This window comes from Xyrauchen texanus, chromosome 9 (genome assembly GCF_025860055.1).
Source record: "Xyrauchen texanus isolate HMW12.3.18 chromosome 9, RBS_HiC_50CHRs, whole genome shotgun sequence".
In the NCBI taxonomy this organism is placed as follows: Eukaryota; Metazoa; Chordata; class Actinopteri; order Cypriniformes; family Catostomidae; genus Xyrauchen; species Xyrauchen texanus.
The window spans coordinates 116,988-129,381 of record NC_068284.1 but is presented as its reverse complement, the minus strand read 5'-3'; positions in this window follow the sequence as shown (position 1 = coordinate 129,381).

Below are 12,394 nucleotides of genomic sequence, written 5' to 3'. Positions count from 1 at the left end.
GTTTCCATTTTGTTTTTAAACAGGCTCCATACATTTACCTTTCTTTTTTCATATTTTACCATGTTTCGCCTTAGCCATGTTGCATGCTTGGCAATTGTTACCAAAAAATGTAAAACAGTCACATTGTAATCTTTACTATTTACACCAAATAAAAAATCAAATTTTTTCTGTGTCATATCCTCATCATATTTCTCTTTCGGGATAGATTTAGCAATGTTTTTCATTTTTTCCATAAAATCACTAAAATCATAAAAATACAAATGTAGAAGATATATATTTTTCATACAAACTTTACAACTTGCATTTCTTTCTAATCCAATTTTACACAACCTAATTTCTGTTAAAATGCAATTATATCTTAATAAAAAATTTAAATTCTCTAAAATTGGTTCCATGTATTTCATTCCCACCTTTCTCCATATTTCGTTCTCATTTAGATCATCATTTCTCTAAAATCCAAATAAAAATCTTTCACTTTACATACCATAAAAGGTACAGTTTCTCAATTTTTCTTTTAAAAATACAGTTCAGGCATACCCCTCTTCTCTGTCTCTTAGTTTTTCTCAATAATGTCCACCCATTATTTTGGTATGGCTTTCTTCAACTCAAACTGCTTTACTAGTGTTCCTTTTCCCACATTTCCTTCTCTTTCAGATACTGTATCCACAATTGCTTGTATTGGAAGATAACCTTTAATTACTTCATATAAAACATCTTTAACTTGTCTTAGTCCTCCATCCCACCATTTTTTTTTTATAAATTAAATTTCTATCCTTTGTAATATTCGGATTTAAAAACAGTGCTTGCTCTAGCAATTGTGTTCTTTCTTTTGGTAAAATTAATAACTTATCTAAAAACTTTCCCCAGGCTTCTAAAACTTCTTCATAAAACCTTGGTATTCCAGTCAACATATCTTTTTTGTTTTCATCCACAATACATTACATTCCATGTTAAAATAACCACATTTCCTTATAAAGAGAAAAGTAACATGGAAACATGTTTTTGAATATTTTATGTCTAAGAAACTTTTCAATAATTTAAATCTAAAACACTTTCTTTTATTCTTTTAAAATACCCCATGGGGCAATGGGGTTACACTCATCACATATCAGATTTTTGAAAGCATTAATGCATTTATCACTAAAAGGTATAGAAAAAAGACTGAGATTTTGGAAATTAAGCAATTTAACATTGAAGGGAAAGGTTTTAAAGCTCTCTCCCAATTAAGAACATCGGCTTTATTAAAATCCAGCCCCACCCAAATTCCTAAAATCTTTATATGTTCTTTTCTTTTTTTAAATGTATGTGCTCATGTAATGGTTCCACACTCCCAACCCTCATATATACACTCTTATCTACATTCACTTTTGCTCCTGACCCTTTACAATATTTCTCTAAAATCCCCAATGCCCTCATAACACTTTGAATATCCTCAACTAACAAGGTTGTATCATCCGCATATTGGTATATTGGCTCATGTTTGGTGCTTTCCTCTATCCGGATACCTTTTATCTCTCTGTCCACCTTCATTGCTAGCCCAAGGGGCTCAGCTACTAGTGAATAAAGTAAGGCAGACAGCGGACATCCTTGTCTTATGGATCTTGTCAGTTGAAAACATTCAGATAAAAACCCATTACATTTAATATATGTTAAAATATTTGAATAAAAAATCTTAATCCATTTTAAAAAATTTCCCCCAAATCCAAACCCTTTAAGAACACTGAATAAATATTCGTGCTCCACTCTATCAAATGCCTTCTCTAAATCCAAGCTGATTAAATATCCATTCCTATTTTTCTCCTTCATATAAAACATTGTCTCTTATACTCCAATATATCTTTTCCCTGTACTCCATGGGCCCTATCTTGCACCCGGCGCAAATGACTTTGTACACTGACGCATGTATCATTCCTATTTTGCACCCGCGCAAAGGCTTTTCCCTCTACAGACGCACGTCGGTAAACTAGGAAACTTGCGCTCCATGGGTGGGTCGGCGCAAAAAGGAGGCGTGTTTCGGCGCAAACATTCCCTAGTGCTATTTTGCAGTTCCAGAAAACAATTCCGCCACTGACCAGAAAAAAACCTAGTCTAAAGTCAGTGGCGCGGTTGCGCGTTGTTCATAATGCTATTTTAAGCGCGCATGCTTGGCCATAATGTAGCGGGTGCACAACGCGCATACACTTTGATTCTCTCATCACAGATGCAGCAGTTTTTATTTTTGCAAATCATACATTATAACAAGGAAAAATATTAACACATGAGGGAAATCCTTGTGGTGTCCATGAAGATGTAAAAAAATGTAGGCCTAAATCTAGCTTACACATTTACCCAAATTTTTCAGGCTAATTGTAGTAATGACGGATCAGACCTGTTTGCCCAATAGTGGCAAGACACATATGTATATAAGGACATCTGACAAATTAGTTTGTCCGTCAAGAACCAGGAAAAAAAAAATCTGAAGACCACCTTTACCATAATGTAAGTACATTAAAAACCTTACTCTTTAACTTACCAGTTAAGTTGAGCTTTCTCATATTTTTTCTATTGCACAGTGAGATGGAGTATGTCTTGGGACAGAGAATTAGACGCCGGAGGGAGAGGGTCTACCGGCCCAGACAGACCTATCTCTCCCTCAGTGAGGAGGAATGTATGCGTAAGTTACGCCTGACCTGCCAGGCTGTGACAGACATCTGCCATCTCCTGGCAGAGCTGGGGACTGATGCACCCTGTCCCTATGCCTGCCCCGTTGCAGTGAGAGTTACAGCGGCATTGCATTTCTATGCATCTGGGTCGTTCCAGCACCCCCTTAGCTCCATTGGAGGCATTTCACAATCTGCCATAAGTTCGGCTATACATGCAGTTACATCAGGTCTAGTCCGACATGCTGGGGAATACATCCAATTCCCCGTCACACCTGACAGCCAGGAAAGAGCGAAGCATGAGTTTTCTGCAAAGTATGGGTTCCCTGGTGTCCTTGGTGTTATAGACTGCACCCATGTGCAGCTACGTGCCCCATCAGAAAATGCACTTGTATACGTCAACCGCAAGGGAACCTATTCAATCAACATACAAGTCATTTGCGATGCTAATAGTAAAATCACCCATGTCTTTGCGAATTATCCAGGCTCGAGCCACGACTCATTTATACTAGCAAACTCTGCCATTCCTGCCATCTTCGAGGGGAATCCCCCGTTGGATGGGTGGCTATTAGGGGACAACGGGTATCCGTTAAAGACATGGCTGATGACACCATTTTTGATGCCAGCAACAATGAGTGAAATACGGTTTAATCGAAAACACACACAAACACGCTGTGTAATTGAACGAACGTTCGGCATACTGAAAATGCGCTTCAGGTGTTTCGATAGGTCAGGAGGCACTTTACAGTACAGTCCTCAAAAAGTTGCAGCATTCTTTGTGGCATGTTGTGTTTTACACAACATTTCCATAAATCAAGGTTGTGTTGTTGACATAGATGAGACGTGATGGTGAACTGCATGTGCCGATGCCACTTAACCCAAATGCCCCAGCAGCATCACGGGACAGGAGAGCTTATTTGGCAGAAGAGCTGCTGCGTCATCTATAGTGAGGTAAAGCAAATTAATCTCAGTCTAATGTTCGACTACATTTCAAAAATATAACCATGCATATATTCGTGATTCAGAGAGAACGAGTCCAAAACATCTGAAAGTATTTATTTGTGACATTTCTTTATTTACATTTGTCAAAATGAAAAATCAATATCAAACAGTAATTGATAAAAAAAAAAAAACGGAAAATTAGGTTGAAAAGATTTAAACAGAATAAATTGAATTCTTTTTCCCTCCTCTGATAGTAATGCAACGTGCGCCAAGGCGGGATTGGACACTTGAGGGTCCGGGAGTGGCATTGCGCGATGTGCTCCTGGTGGAACGGGTGGACGGAGATGGAGTGGGGCAAGGAGGAAGGGGTACAACAGGAGGAGGAAGAGGCACAACAGGAGCAGGTGGTGCGTTTGAAGGGCCACGCTCCATGGCTGCAGCAATCCTCTCCAAACTTGAGGAGATCCGCCCGAGAGGCCGCAGCAACATCGCCATCCGGTCAAGACGTGCATCCATACTTTGCCGCATCCCGGACAGCTCCCGCTCCAGCATGTCAAACCCGGTTTGCTGGAGCTGTAGGAATGGGTGGTCCTCCGGTCTGGCGATGCTGCCACGGCGTGTAGTGGGTCTGGACCTTGGTGGTTGCGCTGTTCCCTCCTCAGATGGCCTGTGCGCACGGCTCGCGAGGCCAGGGTCTTCCTGCGAAGCTGCATTATATTGTTTTTATTTATTGTGTGGCTGTGTTACATTTATTTCATGTAAATAAGGTTTCTTATGAAAATATTTTAATCGTTAATGTATGTGAACTTGATTTGTAAGTGTACCTTGGGGTTGGACTGTTGCATTTCTGGTTGGGTGCCGATTTGAAAGCCCCCAAACCCTTCAACGCTTTCAGCGTTATACGGCATGTCCGATTGTTGCTAGCAAGCTTGGACTTCCCCCGTCTTCTGATGTCGTTGTAGCGCTTGCGGCACTGGTGCGATTTCCTGGGGATGCCAGCTGATGAAACAATTGTGGCTATTTCCTCCCACGCCTGTTTAACCGACGCTGATTTGGGTGGGTTTCTCCCATCCCCATACAACGTCACTTCTCTGTCTTTCACTGCCCTGACAAGAACGTCGGTCTCCTCTGCTGTGAACCGCTCCTGGCGCGCGCCTGGTAAATCCGCCATAATAATAACAATCCGCCATGCAACATGCACACCTGCTCTTGAAGGGTATGTTGGATGACGCTCTGATTGGTTTGTTTCACGTTACGCCCAAACCACACCTATGAATAATGAAGCTATTTCAGACCAACCCCTTTTAAACTTGCGTCGGGCGCAAGAGTCATTTATCCCGCCGGTAAAATAGCAACAGCGCCCAAGACCCGCCCACAAAGTTACTTGCGCTTCACGCTTGATACTTGCATTTCAGATCGTTAAAATCTTATCACCACTCAGACATATGGGGCCCTATTTTAAAGTTTTAGCCAATAGACTAAGGAAAGTTTTACCTAAAATCATGTGTTTAGCATTGTTAACGGCCTATGGTTATTAAGATCGCTTGGATTCCCCTTTTTTTAATAAATCATTTTGATCATCCCTATCTTAATTCTTTCACTTAACTCCTCTTTTTTAACACAACTGGGATTTATTTATTTATCCTTGGTAATTGGTTGTTTGATTTTCTTTCATTTAGCTTTCTCTGTAGCAAAGGACTGCCTGCTCCTTTATCTTGCCTCCTTCAGAAAGCAGTAGAGGCTTTTTTATTTTTTTGCTCTTTCTTGACAGCAACATAGAGTAGGAAAGTGCAAACGAAGTGCTGTGCTTCCAAAATGTGGTAGACATTTTGAAAGAAAGTATCTTGAGGTCATTTTCTTAAGTTTTTTAAGAGTTTTCTTTGGCCATTGGCTTATTATTACGTGTTAAGCATTTAATTGTGCAGCTGAGTATGCCCTCTTTTAGCAAACCACATGGATGCTATGACACAGGTATGCAGAAAAATGTATTGTGTACGACTCCTGTGAAATTGAATGAGGAGAGAGGAGGCACTTACCAAGAAAAATAAATAAAAATAGACAATGTCTGAGAGGAAAGGGTCTGTTGTTCCTTATTTAGAGCTGCAGTACAAGACATGTGTCAGTGATGGGAGAGCAGCCTAAGGATGCGTGCAGTGCACTTGCTTTAAATAGCCTGCTGGTAGCAGCAACTCTCGTTTATGGCCATACCACCCTGAGGGCGCTAGAGTGCAAACAGGAAGTGAGTTGGCAACAGTTGGGAGAGGAAGGCTCTCCCACACCTCTGTTTGTTTGGATTACTTTGTTTAAACCACCTAACAGCAGCTTAACGCTGTCTGGAAGGTGTTTTTTTGTGAAAATGGATAGATTTATGGTTAACAATTCAGAAATGGCTGGGGAGACGATGGACTGGAATACCGACAATGAGCTGGAAATGGAAAGGATGGAGAAGCGAGGAAAAGTTTTGTGAAAAAGAAGTACCTGAAAGAGGCAACAGTGATTGTGAATGTGGATGGAGTGATTAATGCAAAAGCAGAGGATATTATCAAGGCAGTATCGGAGCGAATTGGAGGAGGACCAATTTTGGCTGTGAGACCAAGACAAGAAAAAGAGTATGAATTGATGCTGGAGAAAGAAGAAATGTGAGATGAATTCATAGATGGTCTGACAGTCAAAGGTAAAAATTCATGGTGGTTTTGTGAGGTAAAAAAAACTAAAACAGAACAGGGACTATGTTGTTTCTTTCATGCATTTGCCCGTTTACTTGGAAGATGAAGGGATTTTAGAAAAACTGAAGGGGTGGGGGGTTTTCCCCAAATCAAATATTAAAAGGAGACTCTATCCGGGCACTAACATTAAAATGACCACAACAATCCTAGATGTTTATTCAGTACTGTGGGTAAATTGGTTAGGAATAAAGCCTCAACAGAACCAGATATTACGTCACAGCACAAGAGTAATGACTTATGATTTCAATTTTATCTGTAAAGAAATTAAATCTGTCATAGCACCTCAGAAAACAGTGTCTAATAATTTTCCTCATGTGCAACTCCAATCCTTCGCTATCATAGGTCATGAAGAGCTAACAAAACTTATTGAAACATCAAAAGCCAAAACTTGTTTGTTAGATCCTATACCAACTAAGCTCTTAAAAGAGGTATCTCCTGTAATCTCAGAACCTCTTCTTAATATCATTAACTCCTCGCTATGCTTAGGACATGTCCCAAGAAACTTTAAAATGGCAATTATCAAACTGCTAATTAAGAAGCCACAACTTAATCCTGGAGAACTTGCTAATTATAGACCGATTTCAAATCTCCTGTTTATGTCAAAAATACTAGAAAAGGTAGTATCCTCCCAAATATGTTCATTTCTACAGAGAAAGAGTATATACGAAGAATTTCAGTCAGGATTTAGGGCTCATCACAGTACAGAGACTGTACTTATCAGAGTTACAAATGACTTGCTCTTATCATCTGATCGCGGCTGCATTTCACTTCTAATGCTTTTAGATCTAAGTGCTGCATTTGACACGATAGATCACGACATTCTCTTGAATAGGCTGGAGAATTATGTTGGAATTTGTGGAGTTGCATTAGCATGGTTTAGGTCATAATTAACAGACAGCTACCACTTTGTCTATGTAAATGAGGAATTGTCAAAACAAAAAAAAGTAAAATATGGAGTACCACAGGGATCAGTTTTAGGGCCTCTGCTTTTCTCCATGTATATGCTTCCCCTGGGAGATATTATCAGGAATCATGGAATACGTTTCCACTGCTATGCTGACGATACACAACTATATATTTCTTCAAAACCTGATGAGATTTCACAATTCTCAAAATTAGCAGAGTGTATCAATGAAATAAAAGATTGGATGGCCAGAAATGTCCTTCTACTCAATTCTGACAAAACAGAGGTACTAATTATTGGACCAAAAAACTCTAAAAATATGCCGCTAAAATATAATTTGACTCTAGATCAGTGGTTCTCAACCTTTTTTGAACAAACGCCCCTGACCTCTTCATGATCCTCTTAACGCCCCCCCCCCTAAAACAAAAACACTTCAGAAATACTATTATAGCCAAACAATTGCAACACTGATACCTGAAGCCTGAGTTTTTGGTAAAAAAAAAAAAACTGAAACAGAAGTTTCTTATTGTATAAACTACATGTAAAAGCCTCAAGTTGAGTAATATTGTGTTTGGAAAAAATGCAAAAACACATGGATTGTTTGAAAGGTATTTCAAATGTATTTAGAAATTCAAACAAATTCAGGCTCACACAAAATTTTTTTAAGATGAACCAATCACGTGAACAATAACGTAACTAACCTAAATGGCCAATGAAAAAGCAGCGGTCGTTCACGCGACTCAATTAGGCAATATATACTAGGCTTCAAATTTGAATAGCCTACAAGCGGTCATTTCTACCACTCTGACAGCTGCGGCATTTGTTTTTAGGCGTTGCTATGGAGATCATTTGCCGGTAACTAGGCGAGTGGGTTATTAGCAACATTTAAATATGAATTCATTAATTTGCACAGACATAATTTTATTTTACATTCAAATGAACATTGTATGAGTTGTCAGAGGCTTAAACGTTGTGATGAATAACAGTGAGTAACGTAGGGTGACCACCTGGCTATTGCTCTGTTGCAGGTCAGCAGACCTGATTTTGCGGGACACGAGGGAGAGAACTTAAGTTAATATTAATATACTAGGTGAATAACTGCAAAAAGACATCTTATAAATATTGATTTTATATATTATTATGACTTTATTATTCCCATCGGCCAATTACACATTGCAGAGTAGAGATGCGCGGATCAGCTCTAACGTCACCCGAATCAGCTGTTAAAAACAAACTCACCATCACCAATGATTTTCTCCGATTAGATATCCGCACCCGATCATCACATTACAATTAAAATTCTCAGGGCCAGATGTACTAACGCTTTTGCGCCTACTTCAGGCGTATTTGTTTCATAAAGTGCGCATAAAACCATGGCGAGGTATGTACGAACGGGACGCACCGAGATGAAAGCGTAGATTGCCTGTCGCAATTGAAAATGGCAAAATGCGCTTTTAGTGTCATGCATATGCATTCATGGGATGGACAAGGGGAAAGTGGGAGTGTCACATAAATAGATGGGAGGGAAGCGTAAACTGTGCCTAATTATGTATTCAGCGTTATGTACAGAAAAAGCCGGTGAAAGCGCTCTATTTTGCGCTGAAAATTCTCCGCCTATTAAAAGCATGTGTAACTTAGGAAGCGGCTCTCCTGGCATATCCTCCTGGTGAAGTGGCAGAAGTAATCCGAGCAAGACGAAGACATAGGCTAAGGAGAAGAGCTGAAAAGATTTTTGCGCAGGCCGCCTGTTGAGTACCTCTGAGTAACGCCCCCATTTGTGCCTGAGCGCCCCCCTCTCTGCTGCCTCGTTCACACCGCCCCCCAACACTGTCCAAACGCCCCCTAGGGGGCGGTACCGCCCCCGTTGAGAAACGCTGATCTAGATGGACTTCAAAGACTGTGGTCATTAATCTTACAGTTCAAACACAATCGATGTTTAAACACTGACCTTTAACCCTTACTTAGATTAATAATTTTAAACCATGATTTGAACTATACATAAGTAATATATAAGTCTGGTTTCTCCTAAGGTTATTTTTCTCCATTAATCTACATCTTATGGAGTTTTGTGTTCCTTGCCACAGTCGCCTACAGCTTGCTCACTGGGGTTATTAATACAATTATTATTTAATTGTTTTTTAAACACGATTAAGAATCGTATTTTATCTAATTACACAATGATGATTCATCGACTTTATAGACATTACTGTTAATACCTGATCTTCTGTAAAGCTGCTTTGAAACGATGTGTGTTGTGAAAGGCGCTATACAAATAAAATTGACTTGACTTGACATTGAGGATGGCACTAGGTTTGTCAAAGTGAGGTTCCCTAGAGAAGTGGTTTCACTACCGTACAGCACAAAACTGGAAACAGCAGAAGGGTCGCAATATTTCCAGGTGATGCACAGTCACCAGGTGAAGACTTGTCGGCTGTGTATGAGCCTGGAGCATCTAGTAAAAGATTGCCCTGATTTTAAGTGCTATAAGTGCGAGGAGAGTGGACACTTTGCACGGGACTTTAATGCCGTTAAGTGCCCGGAATGCCAAGAGTTTTTAAATAAATGCGAGTGTTGGATGGAAGAGGAGCAAGAAGCAGAGAAACCACAAAAAAATGAAACAGAAGAGGAAATAAACAAAGTGATGAAGAATAAATGAAAGGAGGAGACTCAGAGTGGACACTAATGGAAATATCTTCAAGATTTAAAAATGTTCTGGACGAGATGGACAAAAAGGTACAAAGAGAAAAGAAATGGACAGTGAAGGAGAGAAAAGGACAGAGGAGAAGGACAGAGCGGGGAGAGAATTAATAAGAAGATCACTGAAGGTAACGCCAAATGTGAAAACTGCATAAATAAAAGTGCTGAAAACAGGATTAGTGAAATGTTTAAACAGATATGAAGCGTTAGAGGGTTTGGAGGAGGAAGACTGAGATAATGGGTTTTAGGTATTTATTAATTTTCTCTTTAATGGTTTTAAGTTGTGTGACTTTTAATGCCAGAGGACTTTTGGACTTTGAAATTTGAAAAAAGTAAAAGAAAAACATAAAAGAGAAGACATTATTGTGCAACAAGAAACAAACTGGAGAGAAAATGTGATGAATTATTTTTTAAAAGAGATGGGAAGGAGGTATTTTATACAATAATGGAGATGGGAGGTTTGGGAGAGGTGTGGCACAGTTTTTAGTAAACAAGACATGGCAGAAGGAATGGTTTTTAAAACTGATATGGGTAGAAAATAATTAAAAGCATTAATGGATGAAAATAATATGATAGATATGTGGAGAGAAAGGAATGAAAAGAAAAAATAATTTTCAAGGAGACAAATAGTGGGGCAATTTGTGTGCAAAACAAGAATTGACTGTTTTTAAGTATGAGAAATGAGGAGAATTTTATCGAAAAGATTAAGAATGAAGAATCAAGTTTTAGCGATCACAAGTTTTTATTTTTTAAAGTGGACTGAAGTAAACTGCAAAGAGGGCCGGGAATATAGATTTTAAATACAGAGATGTTAAAGCAAGAAGGCTATGTTTTAAACGTTAAAGAAATTATAGAAAAAGAAAAAAGGAAAACAAAATGTATGAAGAGGATAAGAGAATATGGTGGGAGAACTTAAAGTTTTTAATTAAAAAATTCTCGATCAGGTATTGTAGTATAATACAGAAATGCAAAAGATACAAAGAAAAAGAAATAAAGTAAAGTTTGGAAAAGGAATTGAATAAAGACAATAAAGATATACAAAAGATCAAGGAAATGGAGGAAAAACTGAAAGATATAGAGGAAAAAGAATATGAGGGGGCAAGGTTAAGAAGCAAAGCAAAATATATGGTGGAGGGAGAAAAATGCACAAATTTATTTTTTGTTTTGGAAAAAAAGAAAGGGAAAGCTGAAACGATAAAAGAGATAAGAGGGAAAAAATTGGGAAATTGTAGAAGGGAATGAAAAATGTTTAGAAGAAAAATATCTTTTATGAAGATCTTTTTAGTGCAAGGGGTGTGGAAGAGAAGGAAAAAAACAATTGTTGAATCAGATAAAAGCAAAAATAAGCAAGGTAGCTAAAAAAGAATGCGACCAAGAAATCAGAGAAGAAGAGATTGAAAGAGCAATAGATCAGCTTAATAAAAGGAAGTCCAGGAATAGATGGTTTGGGAAGCAAATTTTATATACAGTATGTTTTAAAGATGTTTTAACAAAGATTCCCCTTCTGTCGCTCTCTCCACCTTGTGTCAGAGAAGCGACACTAGGGGTCCCTCTTGAGCGCCGATATATACCTCTGTTCTATGTGCTTAGGCACCTCAGCCGTTTGGGGCTTCAGGTCAACTGGGAAAAAAGCAAGCTCACCCCGGTTCAGAGCATCTCTTTTCTCGGCTTGGAGTTGGACTCAGTCTCAATGACAGCACGTCTCTCCAACGAGCGTGCTCAGTCCGTGCTGGAGTGCCTCGCTTCCTTCAAGCCAGGCACCGTGGTCCCTCTAAAACGATTCCAAAAGCTCCTGGGGCATATGGCATCCTCCGTGGCGGCCGCGCCGCTGGGGTTGATGCATATGAGACCACTTCAGCACTGGCTCCAGACTCGAGTCCCGAGACGAGCCAAAACTTCAAACCCTGGACAGACCTCTGCTTTCTACAGGCAGGAGTACCCTTGCAGCAGGTGTCCCGATGCGTTCTGGTCACAACCGACGCCTCCAAACTGGGTTGGGGCGCCATATGCAACGGGCACACAGCCGCAGGACGTTGGAACCGGGCCCCGCTGCGTTGGCACATCAACTGCCTAGAGCTGCTGGCTGTTTTCTTTGACCTGAGGAAGTTTCTCCCGTTAATTCGAGACAAACATGTCCTAGTCAGGACAGACAGCACCACAGTGGTAGCCTACATAAATCGGCATGGCGGAGTACGCTCCCTCCACATGTCACAGCTCGCTTGTCGTCTCCTCCTTTGGAGTCAGCAGCGACTCAAGTCACTGCACGCCACTCACATCCCCGGCAACCTCAATGTGATAGCAGACGCGCTGTCAAGACAAAGCTTGCCCACCGGAGAGTGGAGGCTCCACCCCCAGTCGGTCCAGCTGATCTGGGACCGGTTCGGCAAGGCCCAGGTAGACTTGTTTGCCTCCCAAGAAACCTCCCACTGCCCGCTCTGGTATGCCCGGACAGAGGCTCCCCTCGGGGCAGACGCTTTGGCACACAG